This window comes from Xiphias gladius, chromosome 5, assembly GCF_016859285.1.
Source record: "Xiphias gladius isolate SHS-SW01 ecotype Sanya breed wild chromosome 5, ASM1685928v1, whole genome shotgun sequence".
Classification (NCBI taxonomy): domain Eukaryota; kingdom Metazoa; phylum Chordata; class Actinopteri; order Istiophoriformes; family Xiphiidae; genus Xiphias; species Xiphias gladius.
Genome location: NC_053404.1, coordinates 4,805,512 through 4,827,013, shown reverse-complemented (window position 1 = coordinate 4,827,013; position 21,502 = coordinate 4,805,512). Strand labels below are relative to the sequence as shown.

Below are 21,502 nucleotides of genomic sequence, written 5' to 3'. Positions count from 1 at the left end.
TAAAATACTCCATTACAAGTAAAAATTAAGCACTCAAAACTGTACTTAAGTAAAAGTAAAAAAGTACTTCATGGAACCTAAACTTCCAAAAGTAAAACTACTTGTTATGAAGTGAAATGGCCCCTGTATGATATTATTATAGATTAAATGAAAGATACATATTCTTGATGCCCTGGGATACATCATCAGTGATGTGACCTGGGGTCCTCGGGTGTTTCGTGTCTCACAACAGACACTCTCACCCAGGCAACCCAGCTGGTGTTGAATCAGGCCCCGACTTGCGTCACAGCAGCAACAGCACGCGGATGAGCCCTCATGATCCAAAGCCACCTGGTGGCTTTCTCTTTGGTTTCGCTCATGGATTCGATGGCCCTTTTCTTTTCAGCCCCCATGATGCCCAAGCGGTTTAGGACTATGCAAAGTGAATGTCCAGCAAAGCCTCTAAAGCCCACCCCTATGGGCTCATAATGCGTCATCCAGCCCCAATCCTGGCACTTCTCTACTAGTCCCTGGTACATTGCACGTTTCCTCTCATGGGCTCCTTCAATACGCTCTTCCCAAGGCATTGAGGGTTCCAGCATGATCAGTTGTTTTGTCACCTCAGACATGATAATCATGTAGAGTCGGAGTGATGTTGCTATGATGTGCTATGGAAACTTAGGCTGCTTGGCCAAATCGACATGCAGCTGCTAGTCAGAGGCCTTGTAGAGCAGGCCCATCCTTGCTTTTGGCTGTGGGAGGGGTTCCTCTCCAGCTTTGACAAAGGTGATTGACTTCTTCTAGGTGTGGTGGTGTTTGCTGGTGCTTATGGCTGTAGCTATATTCTCAGCAACCGCCTCGAGCACCTGGTCATGACGCCAACGATAGCGGCCTTCCCCGGGGGCCTTTGGGAAGCTACTGAGAAGATGTTCTAAGGATCCTCTTTCAGAGCAAAGAGGGTATGGTGCATTGCTCTTGCTCTAAATGTGAAGGTTTGTTGGGCTCGGTAGGTCATCATAGAAGGCTTGGAAAAGGAACCTGAGACTATGGAAGGATGCCTGCATGATGTTTGACCAGGTAATCCTATGCTGTGCTATACTCTTCCCACTCATCATCTGCTGCCTGCTGCCTGAGTCCCACCGTCTTGCTCACTCGCTCGTCCTCCTTGGCTGCTCAAACTTCCTCCTGGATTAGATGGTGCTTGTCCTTGCCCTGGGCCTTGCCAACCTGGGTCTTTGCGCAGTATCCTAAGCCTGCTCTGCCAGTGGTGCTGGTACCCACTAGTTCCTTTTGCCTTGGGCGTGATTCTGACAAACCCACTGCTTTCTCCCCTCTTCATTTCTTCCCTATTCTCCCCTGGTCAGCTGATGACATCTTCCGGTCCCTGGAGTCCCTGTATTGTAAAGCTTCTCTAGTTCGGTCCACCATAAACTCTTCAGTGAGGCCACTGAGTGGGATCTGCAAGATGTTACTGGTCCTGTACAGTGCTGCACAGTTGAGGCTGCGGGAAGGCCCAGCCAGTTGTGGAGAAAACCACTGATCTTTTTCTCAAGGGGCTCAACTGTTGTTACTGGAACAGTGTAAACCAGCAGAGGCCAAATGACTCGGGGCAAGATGGAATGATGCTAAATCCAGGCCTTGAATCTGTCATGCCGGCCTGGCTTATCGACCTCGGTGAGCCAGGTTTCAAGATCTTTGTTGGACTTTTGAATGGCAGCAGAGTTTAAGAGACTTGAGTCAAAAAGCTTCCCCAGACTCTTGACTGGTTGCTCTGTGATGGAAGAGATGGCAGATTCAGATAGTGAAAAGCAGAATCTGTCGACCATCTTTCCTTTCTTCAGTACCATGGATCTTGATTGGGTGGGCTTGAAAGTCATCCTTGTCGAGGTGATAAATTTATCAAATCCTTCTAGGATCCAACTACTCCCTGGGATTGATGTTGTCATGATGGGGAAGTCATACATAAATGCTCTTATTGGGGGCTGACATACGGCAGAGTTGGTTACTGGGCCTTTGCATTCTGCCTCAGCTGACTTGGCCATAATGTTCATGGTTAGGGCAAAAACAATAACAGAGATGGAACAACCCGTTATTATTCCTTTTTCAAGCCAATACCACTCCGATGTTCCTGACCTACAAGTGACCCTCAGCCTGAAATTATTGTAATATTCCAGGATTAGGTGCTTGATCTTGTTGGGTCTCTTTCTCACAAAATGAGAGAACAGGGTGCTAACCCACACTAACCCACACTGTGGGTTAGCAAACCCACAGTGTGCAGTACATTTTGGGTCATTATCTATTTGTACTGTGAAGGACCGTCCTATCAGTTTCGGAGTATTTGGCTGAAACTGAGCAAATAGTATAGCCCTATACATTTCTTCTCCATAGTCTTCTCTTTCCACCATTCTGGTACAAGTTAATCTTGGTTTCATCTGTCCAAAGAGTCTTGTTCCAGAACTGGGCAAGCTTCTTTAGATGTTTTCTGGCAAAGTCTAATCTGGACTCTCTGCTCTTGAGTTTTACCAGTAGTTTGCACCTTGTGTGAGGATTCTCATGAACAGTTGCCAAATACAAATTCAACATTTGGAATTAACTCCAGACCTTTTATTTGCTCAATTTGTCATAATGAGGGTTTCGGCCACACCTGTCCATGAAACTGATTGTCAGTCAGTTGTCACTTTTGAGCTGCTGAAAATGAGGGACTATATATTAATGGCTGCACTTCCTAAATGGTTAATTCTATGTTTTTGTTAAACCCCTTTAATTAGAGCTGAAAGCCAACACTTCAATCACAATTTGATGGCAAAATTACGAGAACTTTGTCACTGTCCAAATACTTATAGGCCTAACTTTATACCACAAAGAGCTATAACATTTAAACCAGTTATCAGTTTTAATGTTGTGGCTGATCGGTGTACAGTTTGGATTGAGGCTGTGACATTGGTATACTTAAAAAAAAAGAAAAATAATTGGACCACCCTACAGCATAATCCTGTACAGTACCACCACCAACGATAGCCTCATAAATTACCATAGAGTTTAATCAACACCTCTTTGGCAATCTCAACAAAAACTGAACATAATAGGATTCATAGAGGTAGAATTTGTTGCAGTGTTAATAGATTGTTTTGGTTACTGGATTATATTATACAGCTGTTGCTTTTTTTGTGCTCGGCCCTGAACTTTTCTTAGATCTTAGAACACGCTATGTACATCGTGCCAAATGGGAATAAAATTTTACTATTTGGTCAGGTTTGCTTTGACGCTGTATGTCCTCCTTCTACCCTCTGTGATGCATCTGTTTCTCTTTTGGAAGATTTTTTGGCTGGGTACTGTCTGTTCTATGAAGTGTATTAAATCTGTTTTACAGTCAAACTAATGTAAAAATGACCAAACAGTGTCTGTTTTGAATTCAAGTTCATGTATGAACAGTGGATACAGGTAATTACCCAATGATTGCTTTTGACTTACATAATTGCACATCAGGGATAGAGTTTGCAGTACTTACAAGAATATTGATTTTGAGTTATATGTGCTAAGCACAAACAGAGTAATTTGGTTTGCTTGTTTTTTTCTGCTCCCTTGTTGGAAAAAAAGGCCATTCAGTGTTTTCATTAAGTTTTATTTTTTTCATGCCCCAATCTCAGCTGAGTGGTACTAAGCTGAACATTCAGCCACCACAGCAGTAAGAATCTGTATGGGGTGAGTTTTCTATTTTTTCAGAAGAAAAGTAATTTGTCAGAAACAATGCTGCCACGATATACATTGTATGACTAGCACTCACAAGTTTTAATAAATACAAGTCAATATGAACTACATATGATGCTACTGTATGGTAAAAAAGGATTTATCAATAACTCTAATAGGGTTTTTCCATTATTCCGGGTTTGTCCGCTTTAGCCCCGCTGTGCCGAGCCAAGCCGTGATAGCATGCATTTCCACTACCTCACAGCAGGGGTAGCTTCACAGAGCCGTTCTGCTACGGTCTGCTCGGCCGACCACAGCCGACCTGTGACAGTCTCTTCCCCTCAGCTGTGTTCTCAGCAATTAAGTTCTCAGTACTTTTGTAGCTTCTACCTGAATCTTTGTGGTTTGTAGTTTTACTGCTGTGTTTGTGTTTATATTTTAGATATCAGCCTTATATTACTGTCCACTGATCTTGATCAGTTGTATCAGAGCTGTGTTAAGTTACTGCTTATATAAACCAAACCTTTCCTGCTGTTACTACTTATGCTTTAATTGTGATGAAATAATTGGAAATGCAATGTGTTTATCGCAGAGTTAGGGGAACGTCATTAGCAGTTCATGGCTCGCCACAATTCTGTTTACACTAAGTCCACTATGGGGGAATTTTCCTTCTTTACGTCTATTTTCTTTCAATAAGTCTCTTTTCTTTACATTAGGCAGTGTATCAACACAGGTCACACTCAGATGTCACTCACTATAAAGAATATTTATGTTTCTAGGATAGCAATGAATGTGCTGATAAGGTAGCTAGCCATAACAAACAGCCTGTGTCTCTCTTAGTGGGACAGAGGTAACTGGGATACAATGTGAGTTAGATAAAACATGAGTTACTGTTTAGGATTAGGTACCCACACATATATGGATATGATGTAGTCGCATACGTCAGTAACAAAAGTAGCGGACATGGCAGGCTTCAGTCCCTAAGCTATTACAGAGTTCCTAATAAGGACCTTCAGAGTTTATGGACCCAAAAAGGCCTAGTAGGAAATATTTACCTATTTATGTATCATTCAATATAAACATTTATCAATAGTCAAATAGTGAGTTGAGGATGGATACAGCTCTTATCTGAGGTGCAGGGTGTGTCTGTTGAGACTCAGGTCAGCCTGACCTGTGGGCACAGTAAATCGCAGTGCTCTGTTGAGAAAACACAGTGCGGTGGAGAAAGAGCGTCATCACTCATTTGTAACAATTCATTTTCTTTTAAGTTTTATTAAATATAATAAATTGAATGATAGATGATCATTTAATCATTTTTTTATTAAATCAAATGATATGGATGTTACACCATTGTTTTTGAACTCATGTACTTACTATTTTTTATATAAAGAGTTGGAGAAGACATTACACTATTATTTACGAGACCAAGCAAAGTGCTTAAAAAAGAAAAACAATGGAACAGAGAAGGGGTCAGGTTGTAAGCTCCACCGAGGGTAGGACAGGTAGAAAGTTATAAATATGAATGCTTTCAAATTCTGGTTCAGTTGTTCCCGGGACCATCCCAGTTTATTGTATGCTTTTTGACTATATGCAATAAATCTACTACATCATACCCAGTGGACTTCAGTTAATTATTTACTATGTTAAACTTAATTCGAAAACTGTGTGGTGGAGGGGCCCTAGCCTAACTGGACCTGGTGAGGGTTTCCTCCTCCCACAGTCTCCCTTCCTGCCTTCCCATAATTATTCCATTACATGGACGGGAAACAGAGACAAAGGACCTTTCTCCAAAAAAAACAGACCAACTTTTAGCACATCAGAGAGGTGTTTGACCTGCTCATGGGTGAAAAGGACTCAAGGCAAATAGGATTAAACAATCAAAAACTCCCCAGAGTGGAATGGAGTTCATCTCACCATGATAGCACTCATCCTTTTTTAATATTTTACTGTTACATCCCTATAAGAAGACAACATGAAGAAAAAAATGATAATTATCATTAAGGTGTGAGCCCTTCTGCACACTATGGACCCATTGAAGTCACACACACAATCACTGCGTTCCTTCGCCTTCTTCTCTCTCCGTCTTTCTTAACAGATACCTACCATAAATCAAAAGCCATATTCCTGAGGCAATGCAACTAAGAAAAGAGAAGAAAAGTCTTTGGTTTATGAAGAAACATTAATTTTGAATCACGACTGATTATTGATTCAGATCCTACACATGTATTTTTTTTTCCTTTTAGGAATAAAATTAACTAATTATAGATCCACCATTGGTGCTGTTACTCGTGTTTCCACCGGTATTTTGTCTAATCTACAGTATTATAAATCATGCAATATAATTAATATTCAACCCTGCCCACTAAAAATGATGTTTCTATATGACTAAACTGACACATAATTGGAGCCATATTATATTTCCATTAACATTATGAGGATTTAATATGTTGTTAATTTATGTATTTGCCAAGTCGCAAATACGTTGATACTTAACTTATCTGTAAAATGTTCACAGACAACATATTTTTGTTTTCCACCTAAGTATTGGATCTTGCAGCACAGTATCCACTGGTAGTGGCTACAACATTAATAAACTGTTTTATGGTTATGCTTAGGCACTCACAGCACTTAGGCAAGGTTAGGGAAAGATCGTATTATGGTTTAATACAGAAAGAAGTTCACAATTACTTCAGACACAACGTGTTTATTTACATTAAACCAAAACCACCATCTATCCCTAACCTTAACCAAAGTGCTTTTGTTGCCTAACCCTAAACACAGATGGGATTGTAGATGTGAAACCTGGTCCCTGGTGTGACAGTCATTTGCTTTGTCCACCCTCCATCTGCCCTAACCACCTCCTGATAACTCTACTGCCATTAATAAATATAGCTCTTCATTAATGCCAAAAATATGTTGCCTGTGAACATAATACAGGCGGCAATTTACATATTTGTAATATATTTGCTATTGCAGTTTAGTTGAACAGAAACGAAAATTCTAGGAGACAGGGTTGTAATATTATAGTGAGGCTGTGTCCATAACAGCCCTGCTACTTGTGACCACTCCTTTTACTGTCTCATCAGATCAGCTGATCAATCAATGAACAGATTCAGACTGAAGAGGCATAACCACATAAGATACACCTGTGGTTCCTATCACTAAGCTGCTCTAGGAGACTCCTCGCTCCTCACTCGTCTCTTGCAAGATGCATTTAAGTGATTGGATCTAGGGATAGACTGATAAATCAATCTTGCAGATATATCATATCAGTGTACATGAAACAAGAAATTGCAGTATAGAAAAGCAAAGCAGCAAGCAGATTTGATGCAATTTAGAAATGGTGTCACCATTATATGGTTTGTCCAACAGAGAGTACTGACAAGTTCATTTTTACAGACATGGCAAATATTATTGGTACCCTTCCACTTGTGGAAACTGACAAAAGTAACTGGCATCCACTGTTATATACTCCATATTTAATAGAAAAGACACATTACTTTTGTTTTTTTGATGTACCATATTATTTAAAATATTATAACTAATTCAAAGCCCCCTGGGACAGACTCAGCAAAGCAACACCATAACATAAGTGAGCCTCCTCAATGTTTCACAGTGGGGATGGTGTTCTATTCTTTCCAAGTTTCATTTCTTTCTTCTGTGAGGATAGACCTGATGTGACTTACCAAAATTCTCAAAAAATGTTTTCATCCGACCGAAGGGTATTCTCTCAGGAGTATTGTGTTTTGTCGGCATGTATTTTAGCAAGCTCCAGTCGGTCTTTTAGATGTTTCTCATTGAAAAGTGGGGTCATCGTGGGTCTTCCTCCATTGATGCCACTTTCAGAAATTGATGAACTGTGCAACTGAACACTTTTGTAACCTTGAACTTGGAGGTCAGCTTGTGTGTTTACTAGTTTTGCTTGTTTTTTTCCACCACTTGAACTATCCATCTGTTCAATTTTGCTCGATTTTCCTCTTGCGGGCACATTGAGGTTGGATCCAATGGACCTTAAAGTTCTTTATAATATGAGCAGCTGTGTTCACAAGAACATCAAACTGCTTGGAGATGGTGTTGTAGTTGTTATCTTGACCATGGTTGCCAATCATTTTCTTCCTTATCTCCTCAGAAAACTCTCTTCTTTTTTCTCTCTTATCCATGTTCAATGTGGTGCACACAATGATACCAAACAGCACAACGAGTACTTTTTTCCATTTGAATGGGCTGAATGACTGATTATAAACTTGAAGACACCTATGATACTAATTGAAGACAATGGTCTGATTGAAATATCTCTACAATCCACTTATCTATCACCACTTCTAATAAGTACAAGTTATTTTGTTCAGGCCATTTTAGAAGATCATTGTAGAATAAGCAAGAATTCAGCTCTTTACACAGCTTCTTTGTTTTATTCTATAGCAAACCAAAAGCATGCAGGTATGACAATAGATCTTATATTTTCTTTTAATTTTACTTTTCAGTTAGAACGGAGCATTGTTTCAATAAGGTGTAAGGTTAGCAACACTTTTGGCCACATTCGTAAACTGTAAAATGTCTCACTCAGTTTGTATCTTTGTCTCAAATAACACAACTTTTAATAATCAAATCTAAGGGATCAGAGGTATTTCATTTTGACTCAAGAGTAGATGAGTAAATGAATAAGAAAGGTAATGAAGGACAGGTTTACTACTCACAAACAGGGCATGCGTGAGCATCCAAAAAGTTAGACCATTCAGAAGTCCTGAATGGGACCTCTGGGAAGCAGCTGTGTGCTGCTCTCTAGCACCAGTTGGGTGGTTACAAGGTGTGCATTTGCCAAACCAACCACTGGTCTTAATCCTTAAAGTATTTTCTCTTGTAAAACTTAAAAATACTGTTTGAAAACACTTCATACAAAGCATAAATCTCACCTCTGTGTTGCTTGGCCACGCATGTGTAGGTAAGTTTTCTAGCGCAGTGCCTTCTCCGCCTCATTGTGGTGTGCCAAGCCATGAGTAAGTTCATTACTGCCTCCTGAGGCCGGAGGTCCAAGAACACCCACAGATAATTGACAATAGGTGACAACCACAGTTGTCCTCATCAGGGTAAACCAATAGTTCATTAAGAGGTGAAACAAGTAAATGATAGAAAAAGACTACACGAGGAAATCCCAGCATTCTTCAAAACAGCAGGTTAAGATGAACTTTAACCAACAGTTATATACAGAGCCCCCCTTCGGTCAGCTGAGAAGACAAAAAAGAGCTATCTGTACTCTTACTTTACGGTTTATAAACTGTGCCCTCTGACTCATAATCTGTGTGCACGGATTTGCAATAAACTGTTGGCATGAATTGCAAAACAGATTATAACTTGATTTGTAAACTGAGAGTATGGTTTATAAACCATAAACTGAGAGTACAGATTTACATATGGCTCTTTTTTTTCTCAGCTATCTCAGCCCCAACCTAGTGTGGCTCTGTAAATATCCAAAATGTATCCATGATATCAAAAATGAACTATATACACAACAAGTTGAAACTTATCTCCACCAGTACCATACCAGTCAAACTTAAGTTTTCTTGTATCCAACTCCTTTCAGATGGTGAATTGGGTCAGCAAATGTAAACCGGTGATATCTGCAATTATTAATTTGATTGTTACATCGTCTTGAAAAGTAGCAACATTTTAGTTGCACACAGGGTTACATGTGGCAGCCTTTAAGGTTTGAATTAAGATGTGCCTAATGGATATGTGTAATTAGGGATCAGCATTTGTGCGAGCAGCAGCTGAAACTGCAGTTGAAATGCTTACTGTTGGAATATATAATTCAAGCATATACATTACATTCTTAACAATATGCAGCTACATCTGGATACACAAGGGGAAGGTGCTTTATTCAGCTGACTTTAGCAGAAAGAATAATTATTTTGCCCAACTGTTCACCCAAACTAAACCTCAGACCATTTGCGTCATTAAGTAGTGCCTCTGTCTAAACTTTAGTCCCTAAATGCCTGAACAAAACATAAAATTTTCAAAGTGTCTAATGGAATTTGGAGTGAAAGTAAGAGGGGGAAGAGGAATGAAGAAAGGGAGAGGAAAAGGAAAGCTTAAAACACATGAAGCATCCCCCCTGAGGATTTCTTGGGTTTTCTCTCATTGGTATTGATAAAGCCCTATTTCTGTTAGCAGTGGGGGGCAGCATTAGAGTGAGAGGATAGTTTAGATTGATGCCCAGTGAATATGCATGACAAGAAATGTTATGTCTCAATGAGTTAGTCACAGATGTATGAAGAATGGGCCAGGCAGAGAAAGTAGCCCCTAGTTGGATGCTACTGCCATGTATTTGAACTGAACTCTCAAATAATGAATTTTCCTTTTTCTGGTAGGCAGTTAATTTTAGGTCAGAGAGACAGGCAGGTAGGAGGGAGACTTACTGGTGTAACTGTCATTTCAGATTTTCTCCTGCCTCCTCCAAAAGTGTATAGTTTGTAAATATATTCCAGTTTGTACTTTCATTAATTAGTTTATCACAGACAGAAACACACACTGACAGCAAACACCTAGCTGTGCAGTCAGTGTATTCCAAGCCAATGCTTGGCTTTTTGCCCAGTGCATTAACTAAACTGTCACGTTCCTCCAATTTAAAGATGGAAAAATACACAGGCCTCTTCTCACATCTGGACACCTAATCTTATGCATGTCTGAACATGATCTGAAACAGCATCCCTGTAAATCAAACAAGGTATTGACTTGACTGACTTGATCAGATTTTGGCAGTTACAAACCGCATGATTTAAGCGGGTATAGCGACATGAGCACACCAGTTTCAAAACAAATACATAGCGCTATAACAATGCCTAAGGGCATTTTCTCTTCAGCAGTTTAGTATGAAATCTGACACAGTTTGCCTAAAATGTTGTTTATACGAAAGCGTTGTTCCAAACTTGGGTGTGGGACGCACACATGTACAATTGAATGAGGTGGTCTGATATTGGTTGGTGTGCTCCCTGTGCAGTCCTTTAGCAAACTGTATTCCTGTTGGAAGAACATTTGATTCTTCATTAACAAGTCTAAGTGTTCCAGCCATGTTAGCAGTTTTGTGATGCTGTACTCAAGCACAGCGGTGCTTTGAGCTAAATTCTAACCTCAGAAAATATGATCACACTGTGTTTAGCATCATATAATTTGTTCATAAACCAAAGTAATGAAAAATGTTTTTGACATGATGATGGTACTAGATGAAAAGTTAGTAGACTACCAATGTAATTATAATTCATCCTGAAGGGGACATGAAGGTCTACCAAATTTCATTGCAATCCATCCAATAGTTGTCAGGACACGCCACTCAAGATCATAAATGTCAGCCTCTTTTGGGCGTAAGAGAAAAAGTCAGGGGATCACTTCAGTCAGTAGGATTCATCCTCTAGGGATCCTGCATGTCTGTACAAAATTTCATGGCAAAGCAGACAGACAGATTGGCATTATCATCTCTAGAGCCACTCTGCTAGCACAGATAACAAGGACATGGAGTGGTGTCCTTTTCATGTGGTCCACATTGCCACAACCCTACAGAAGGATGTAGTGTATGTTTGGCTAGAGGTTGAAATTAATACATAATATCTAGATGAAGAAATTAAATTCATACAAGCAGTGTCATAGTCAGGGGTATTGTAGTTAGGGGAATAGTGGAACTAAGTACATAGAACCCCAACATGGGGCTGGCCCATGCTTGAAAAAAGTTTTTTTTTTTTTTTTTTTTATAAGCAGTATTTTGTAAGTAAACTATTATTATTGTTACCCAAATAAAATGTTTGACAGACTATCTGTTGTATCTAAAACACTATTAAGGCCTCCACCCTCTGAAAGGTACAAAAGGATTAGTTCTCTCCCACAGCACAGTTATTATTTAACATGACTCTGTATTAAGACCAGTCAATCAGTTTGAGAGTGTTAGCAGGTTCCCCTGTTTTTAGTTTTAATACTGGGGCAATCTTATCGTATATTTTTGTCATATTATGCTAGTTATGACTAAGCTAGGACTTGTTGGAAAATTTAATTCACCTTTAATGTGCAAATAAAACATGATTTGATTGAAATTATTATTATTTTGTTGTATTTTATTATGGAATACAGAGATACAGTAATCCTTTGTCAGTGTATGGGGCCAGAATGAGGTAAACAGGACAGAAATAATGATATATGTATATATATATATATATATATATATATATATATATTATTATTATATTATTATTAATTACCCTAATGACCACCACATATGCATGGTGGTCATTTCTGATTCAGATATTTGCACAGTAGTGTAAATGGATATATTAAAAGGGCAACATGGCCCATCAAGGCTTAATATGTATGAGGCCCAAATATTTGTACTACACCACTGAATGTAGTGGATGTTGCTGGTTTCTATGTTGGCAAATGCAATTAGAGTTTGGAAATCTGTTCCTATTTCCGTTTACATATGTCCCTTTTCCCTAGTGCTCATATTAATAACAGTATGATTTTCAAAGTGAGTGTCACAACATTGTTCTCTCTTTCTGTCATACATACAACTTTGTCTTTCCATACTAGTGGGGACTCTAATTCATGTAATGCATTTCTTAGCCTCTTACCCTAACCATCTCAAAAAAATTCCTAAACCTAAGTCTTACCCTTACCCTGACCTAAACCTAATTCTAAACTTAACCTTCAAACAGTCCTTTGTAGTATTGACGACCGGCTTCTGGGTTTTCCGGCCCATTGAGAACGTGTGCTAGAGTCCTTCAGCTGAGCCAGTTAAGAGCAAGTATGTCTGGGAGACTTCCACTGGCTGAGCTGGCTGACCTCCTGTTGGCTCCCTACATACATGAATGGGATAAAATAAGTTAATCATATGTTTCTGCTAGACTTATCAAATGTTATTGGACAAAATCTGATTAAAAAAAAAAAAAAAAAAATTCCTCGGGGGGTTGCGACACGAAAATTATTCACCATTTTATAGGTGTTTGGGGCAATGAGCGTTGAATGTGGAGGTTGAAATACCAAATGTGGCCACTATGCCAAAATAACCCTGCTCCATTCCTGGGGCCTTGATACAGACAATAAGCGCACCAACAAAGCATGTGCTTGATAAACAAACTGGATGCTTGTTTCATGCACTGTATGTACAGAATATGCTATATTCCAATCCTCTGTCCTAATCTCGTTAAGCACTTGCACACACCATTTTATTTTTCTGAATCTGTCATGTTATGTTGGTCATGTTGGCTAAATAACTGGTTAGACCAGACCTGTAGTGTGTATAGATGTGCATGTACGTCCGCTCTCTGCATGCATGTCAACAGCTGTCCATGTCTTGCTTAGGCTTAACTGAAATCAAACATACCTGAATTTATGCTTCTGCTCCGAATGACAAATGCAAGGAAACGCTATCTGAAAGTTAATTCCCCCTTGTGGTTAAATTCACAGCCTGGTATAATATGAGTTTATAAGAGTGGTTAACAAATCAGTTTCAGTTTCATTCAAAATGTTTTGTTCTTCTACTATGCTAGATGTCTTTCACCAGAGAGTGCAGATTGGGGTGTTGGTTTATTGTTGTATCAGCAGTATTACCTAACTTTCATACAGGGAGATATTCTGATTCAGTATTCATTTTAAACATTACATTGTGGAAGACTGCAAATCTACAATTACACTCAAAACATACATAGTATATATGGCTACAGCTGGCTGGTCATGGAGATTGCCAACATGGAATGATATTGGAGAAGAGTACATCCCAGAGTGGTTGCAATTTTTATTTTCTTTCACCTCAGATCCTCACCTGTGAGTGGCCCTTTCCAAGACATCACTGGCACTTCAATTTGAGTGTCACTCAAAACAGAAGCGCAGTGATCAGGCCCCTAACATGATGGGAGAGGGAGCGTGTATTCTTGTGGTGGCTCTTCTATCACCTCTGCAATTTCCCACATGAAGGCCTGGAACCTGCTGGAATGTATTTCAGTATTTGTGCTCATTTGCTGATGGGGATACAATCTGGACATGAGTGCAGGCAATTGCACTAAGCAGATTTTAGAAATTGGCGATACTATAAAATCCATTTTAGGTTTCCATAAGGGCATGTCAATCCATCAGGAATTTAATATGTGGACTGTCCATGCAACAGTTGGGAAAAAGATAAATCATGGAATGACTGGGTCACCAAACACAGGAACAGGACGGTTATACTGGGTGGAAAGGAGTTTTGGTAGTGCAAGGAAGTGTGACTTAATTTTGTTTTTTGGCTCCATATCATCTTCCATCTAATCAAGTAACTCAAGTATGGTGTGACTTAAAAGCCTGTAGAGGTTTCTAACATTCTCTTCTTAAAAAAAAAAAAATAAATAAATATAGGCTGATTTCATAAACAGTTAATGCAATAGTTATGTTAAACCCCTTGAATTAAAGCTGGAAGTCTAAATGCCAATCACTTTGTGATGGCTATTGAATATAGTGTCACTTTCCAAATACTTATGTACCTAACTGTATATGTCACTCCCAACATGCAATTCTTCAACATGTTGGTAAAAAATCTACATTTTTGACCACATACTAAATATGGACATAGTCAATGAACACAAATGTACTTTCTCTGGCATTGTCATTGTGAACATGTTATCATGCTGATGACCATATTTCCTTCTCAGTGCAACAACCAGTGCAAGCACCAGTCTGATGACAATTTTGAGATTAGGCAGTGCCAAAAGAGCTGTTGGCATTTTGGTGGAAAATGTGTTTTAGACTTCATGCTGAGAATAGACGTGTCAGAACCACTACTGTTTGTGATGCAAAATCAATCTGATTTGCCAATATGATGATTTTGTTAACAACAGCAAACTAACTACCTGGAATAAATGCACAGAAATAAAGAAATTATGTTTAAAATGTAAATATGATCAATTAAATAAAACACTCCTGGCCAGTTGATGTGTTTAAATCAGCATTTAAAAAAGAAAAGCCTGTAATAATTATTAGTGATTCTTACGGTATCTGTTGTTCACAGCTGCTTCATACTGAATGAAAAACCTCTCGTTTATTTCATTAAATCTCTGTAGCCATCTGAAGGCAGCAGGACACACACTATATGTTGATAAATCTGCAGCATCTGCTTTGAAAAGTATGGCCATCTAGTGCGTGTAAAGAATAAATCAACTGAAAATGTCACAAGGCCTCTACAAAATAGCCACACACCACACCCTCTCCAGAAATTAGTCTGTAGAGGGTGTTATAACTTGATATTTATCTGTTTATGTAGGAAACGTTGGATTACAGTCTTGCCTGATTTCCAGCTTTCTTTTTAGCAAAGTGGCATTTCATGGTTATTTCTTGAAATGCATCACGATGGAAACGCTGTTGTGTCACATTTTATGATATGATGTGCCATGAGCTACAGTAATATTAAAACTGAAATAGCATCAGGTTGATGAACATATATATAAACAGCTTAATCAACATTTCTTATTATTTATTTCTAACATCAGTTTAGATTACATAAAAACATATGTACCGCGCTGTACCATTCAGACAACAATATGATTTCCTTTCCTTTCCATTTGTTGTTCTGTTGTTGTTATGCGTTACTGTGATTGGCTCAGCTGTTTCAGAGCGATTAGACCAGTGATGTGACTGGTTGAGAGTGTATTTTTTCCCAATTTACCTTGCACTCTTGCACCTCATGCTGCTGCACCTGAATGATCCAAAATAGCAGGTGCATCTGGAGATGCCCACACAGTCCATGCACCCAAGACTTCCCACTTTGCACTTGTCGTTGAATGAAGGGCCATTTGTCTTTTTATTATTCTTTTTAATATCAGTTATATTTGAAAGTTTTATTACCATTCAGAAAAACAACAGAAAAACACAATAGCTTTGATTATTGAGCTAGATATTAAGACTGTTAAGCCCTGACAGTCTGCGTATCTGACAGATGAGATGTTCATTTTCAGGATCCTCATATCATACAACATTTATTTTGTTAATAGAATAAACCAACTAATATAAACAACATCTTTCCAATTAAACAAGAAATTAAAGGTTTCTATAAAAATGTCATGTTCAGCCAACATTTATCCACTCATCTCTTAGATCAGGTGAGAGCCAGGCATTTCCCACCCTGCCCTGACATTTCGCAGTCGATGGAGAGCAACTGCAGCACCTGGGTTCAAAAACTGTAGTCAGCTTGATCTTATGCATTTGATCTAAGTGGCATATATTGTGCAACAATTACCAGTGATCAATTCTGCACAGCCCTGGCTCACCTCGAACAAGCCTATTGGTACAATGATTGGCAACATCGTAGCTATGTCCAGATTTATTGTATTTTTTGTTATTTGGTGTGATTACTGAACCACTTTATCACCTAGACCAACCTGTTATGTTCCTGTCTCACAATGGCTGGTAACAATGGATGGACAAAAGTCAGGTAAGACACATCATAAATAAAAGGAAAAAAAGTCAAAAGAATAACACTCAGAATTAAAGTACGGTACATAATAACTGCCATCATTTATTCAGACTAGCTATGGGCCATCAAGATACGATCCAATCAGGCCGTCTCAACAGCCATCCACACGCTGTATGTCTTCTCATAGACCAGCTCCGATCCCATTTTATACTGTCACATTCTCACATCAAAAGTTTGTAGAGTTTACTGAGCATTTCAGGGCAGAGAAGAGTTCTACCATATGATGAAAGTCTATCTGTCATTTTCATAGAGCCTTCAGGCGCAGTTACAACATTCGTTTCCCTGTTTTATCTTGCATTTAATATCTTCCCAGCATCAGCACATGCTGTTGACCAGAGACATGGAGAGAAACAGACGGAGGGATAAAGAGGACTCTGGAGCATACTTAACTGCTTCATTCTACTCTGTTGGGTTTTCCTTTTGAAAATTACATTTAAATAAAAAAATACGACCAATTGATCTTCACTACCAGGGTTTCGGAGATTATTTCGGTGCTAAGGGCAGAGCACAAAGTGCACAGGTTGGAAGAAAGGCCCAAAAAGGTGATAGGTTCATGCAAATGAGGCAGTGCAAAGCGAGTTGTTGATATTTTGGTGGAAAAAATACAAATAAGATGTTGTGCTAAGAAAAATAATCTTATTAACTAAACGTAGTTTATTGTTGAAGCAGCTACATACTATACTACAGTGTTATTAAGCAGGTTTGCACGTGAGCAGTGTTGGCCCAAAATGAACAATCTTATATTTTCCACTGGTATTTTTGCGAGTTTGAAACTAATCGAGTTTACACTGTAAATTCTGCTCCCTGGAAATTGTCATGTCCTTTTTCTCTAAAGTCCGACAATGACAAAAGCTGAAGACACTTGGAAGCTTCGGGGCTCGCCAGACCAATACACTTGGCTTGTTAGCATGTTAACCTATTAGCCTGTCGACATTAGTCCTGGTTCCTGCTGCCTGTGAACTTTGGAGAGACTCACTGATGCAGTTTGGTTAAGTTAAACAGCTGCCTATTAGTGTGTATAATTGTTTTACATTTTGATCTTTTTCATCTTTAATTTTTTGCTTCTGTTGTGATACAACATACATATGAATTGGTAGAGTTTTGTTTATTTACTGTAAAAGCACACACATAGCAATGACACAATATTATCACAGTATCACAAGTTAAGTAAAAACACTTCTTGATTTCATAAGTTATCAGTGTGCAATACCAAACACGTACTTTAAATACTCGATAAATTTAGAGCAGTTTTTCCTTGCATCCCTTGGATTGAGTTTAATCACATAACAATGCAGGTTTAATTACAACGGGCAGTAGTGAAAAGTAACTAAATGTATTCTAAGGTGCTTGTACTTTACTTTCAGAGGAAAATATTTTATATTTAATTTAAAGTAGCTACTTTGCAGATCAAGTGTTTTCATACACAAAACACAGTATAATCTGTCGATTATAAATGATGCATTTTAATCGATCAATCTACCAACCAACCAAATAGCAATAGTATATAAATGAGTTAGAATTAGCTCTACCTTGTCAAACTACAATGTTATAATGCTGCTTACTTGGCAATGTATCAGAAATAATAATACTACGCTATAATAAATGTAATAATAAAACAATAAGATTGGGAAATTCTGCATAATAGGTACTTTTTAACAGTGATGGGAAAAGTTCAGAGTCTTTACTGAAGTAAAGGTATCATTAAATTAATGTAAAAATACTCTAGTACAAAAAACAGTTCTGCATTCAAATTCCTACTGAAGTAAAAGCAAAGAAAAGAATGTCAGCAAATCAAAAATGAAAAGAACTCATTCTGAAGAAAATATGATAAAATATATATACATATTTTTAGTTTGTTAATACTGAGAGGTTTTTAAGCTTTGGTTGGAAGAAAAAACAAATTTCTGCTGGACAGATTTGTCCTCATCTTTTTGAATTTTCTCTAATCATTTCCTTTTTTTGTAAAATATTGGATGATTTTACCTTGTTGGTTGTTGAACTGTATTTTTAAATGACAGCATGTTCAAAGTTTTGAAGGAATATGTCTCTTTTTTGGAACAGAAACAACTCATAGACATCTAAATTATGACGAGGTGTCACAGTCTGGGCCGTGACGGCAGTCTTTCCCCTGTGTTACTCATCCTCCCCTGTCTGTCTTTCTCTATGTTCGTGTGTGTGTATATATATGTTTGTCTGTTTTGGAGATGGTACTCCTCTCTACCAGCTATCTGATTGTCAATCAGCTTGCACATCTGCCATCCATATACTCATCAGAGCTGCAGTATATCTACCCCGGTTCTTCATCCACTCTTTGCCAGATTATTGTTTCAGCCAGTTTGGTAGCGCAGGTTCCTTGTACCCAGGATGACTGCATGCTTGCCAAGTTACCCACTCATAACTCTGCCTGGCACGCTCTCCACCAGCCAGCTTCGCATCACCGATCTCCAGCCTCCATAACCCACCTCCTCCCCTGCTTGCTTCCCTGCTTTATTCCCTGCTCATTCTCTTTCAGCTGGAATTTCAAGCATTGCCCTCCATGCCTTTGCTCCCATCTCAAATCAACCTGCCCGCCCACTACCTAATTCACTCCCCAGCTTGCCAAGTCAGTTATGCAGACCCACTCGCTGCCCTGGCTCATCCCTCATTAAACTCTTCCCCAACAGCCACCTGCTCTCCATGCTACCAGAGCCCTAATTCCACTTTTCTTCCCCAATTCAAGTACAGCCTTCTCTTATTCATCTGAGCAATGAGTACGTGTCCTGCGTTTGGGTTCACCTGTCCTTCATAATGCAAGAGGCCCCAGAAGGACTTGTTTTTTTTTGTTTGTTTTTTTCAATAATTATTAATTACTAATTAGTTAGTAGATTAATTAGACTTTTGGATGCCACAGTATTAATTAATTAATTGATATAATATTTTATATATATAAAATTTTGTGTATATATGTGTGTATACACACACACACACACGTGTGTATGTATGTATATATATGTATATGTATGTATGTATGTATATATATATGTATGTATATATAAATATACGTATCTATGTAGTAGTAGTGTAGTAGTCATTCTTCAGTAGATTTGTTGGATGATTTGGATTATTTTCCTGTTGCATCACCCAACTCATACTGAATTTTAGCTGGCAGACAGCCATCCTGACATTATCCTATAAAATACCTTGATAAACTTCAGAATTCATGTTTCCCTCAGTGATGGTGAGCTGTCCAGCCCAGACGTAGCAAAGCAGTCCGAAATATTGATGCACTGTGCTTCACCACTGGGATGAGGATTTCATGTTGGTATGCAGTGTCCTTTTTACACCATACGTAGTCCTCTGTGTTCCTCTCAAATAATTCAACCTTAGTTTCATCAGTCCATAAAACCTTTTCCGAGTACCGTTGTGGTGTGCCAAGGTTCTCTTTGGCATTCTGTAGGTGTGCAGTGATTTTTGGAAAAGCTTCCTCTGTGCTGTCTTGCCATGGACACTATGCTCCATGCAACCATGCACCATGATTTCTGAATGGTAGACTCCTAAACATAGATGTTAACCAGCTCCAATGATTCCTTTAAGCCTTTAGCTGTTATTAGGCTTCTTTTTTACCTCCTTGAGGTAAATGCACATTCTGCGTTGAGTCATCTTAGTTGGACTGCCATTCCTAGAGAGAGTAACCACAGTAATAAATTGTCTCCATTTATAAACAGTTTGTCTAACTGTGAACTGACTCTAAACTCTTGAGAAAACTTGGTTCCCATTTCCACTTTTATGCAAATCAACAAGTGTTGATACTAATTCTTCCTAGATCTCTTTTTGTGAGGCATGGTTCACATCAGCAGATGCTTCTTTCGCATAGCAAACTCAAACTGTTGCTCTGACCGACACCTCCAATCTGGTTTCACTGATTGGACTCAAGTTTTACTGACTCCTGACTCCAATTAGCTTTTGTTGATGTCATTACTCGAGGGATTTACATACTATTCCAACCCGCACTTTGGACATTAGAATGATCCCTTCAACAATGACAAGAACAACACAATGATTTGTGTCTTATTAGATAAATTAGATTGTGTTTGTTTTTGTTTAGCACCACTGAGCCTTATTTCTGTTGTTGCACAGATCTGATCTTAGCTTGTAAACCTGCACAAAGTGAGAACTTTTATAGGATTCTATATATATATATACAGGCATTTCTTCAAAATTGTATTGTCATATTTGAATTTTTTCCCAAAATGTTCATACAAAGGTAAGCAGAAAATGTAATTTTTTTTTTTTTTTATTTGCATGACCACTCATGAATCAAATTTTAGGATTTACTTATATTTCTTTATTTCCATTTTTACAAAATTAAGAGAAAAGGAAAATACAGTGTTTATAAATAGGGTCTACTGCCTTGCTGTATGGTCCTAAAAAGTTTTGTATAAAAAAAGAACTACCAGTCACAACAATTTAACACACTATGAATGTGAATTCTTCTCAATTGGTCTTAAAGCCGAAAATTAGCACTTCTATCTCATAATCACTCTTTCATTTCAAAGCTATTGTGTTGGAGTTCACAGCCATAATAACAAAAACACATCATCGTCCTAATATCCCGAAAGGCAAGGAACTATTGGTATGCCAAGTCTTGCGTTGCTTATCTGGAAATAAGTCAGTTGACTCACTTTTCCTATCTGAGTTCCTCCTCACAACAAGTGCGTGTGGGTGTCAGAAGAATAATATCTTTTTACATTTCAAGTTTGTTTACTTTGTAAAAAATAAAATGAGGTAAGCACATAGGGCTGCAGACAGCTCTACAGGGATGAGAAGTAGCTTGTATATATGTTTGAAGTCTAATCTCAATGCTAATTGTCACATAAATGCTTCAGGGCTCTGATTAACAACTGGTCCTTCTGATGGAGCCGAGTGCGTCTCCTGTGAGATGTAATCAGCATCTCACATGAGATCATGAGGCTGTCACCGACAATACTTTGAAAGCTCTTAGTTGAAAACATTAAGGGAATGATGTGCATACCTAAAATAAAATATTCTTTTCACATGCTTCTAAATAGTTTCATGTCCTGTCTGACTTGAAATAAAATGCTAAAATTAATTAATTATCAACACTATTTTTGTTGCTACTTTGCCATAAATTGCATGTATTGTTTATTCCATTCATTTAAAGCTGTTTTGACTGTTTAAAGAGTAACTTAACACCAAAAGCACTCTGCCCTCTCTGGTTGAAAGTTTCAAGCCTGTTTTACCTCTGACCACAGCCAGCATAACTGATGAGTGTGGCTGGGATTGTATTCAGAAGTGTGCCTTGTTGCACCTGTAACCAAAACCAACAGTGATATCAAAGGGCCTTGGAGTACACAT

At 38.5% G+C, this 21,502-nt stretch overlaps 1 pseudogene; it reads right to left on the bottom strand.

Annotated features, from left to right (window-relative positions):
- Nucleotides 1–266: 266 nt before the first annotated feature.
- LOC120790173 overlaps nucleotides 267–21,502 on the bottom strand; it is a 111,362-nt pseudogene continuing 90,126 nt past the window's right edge.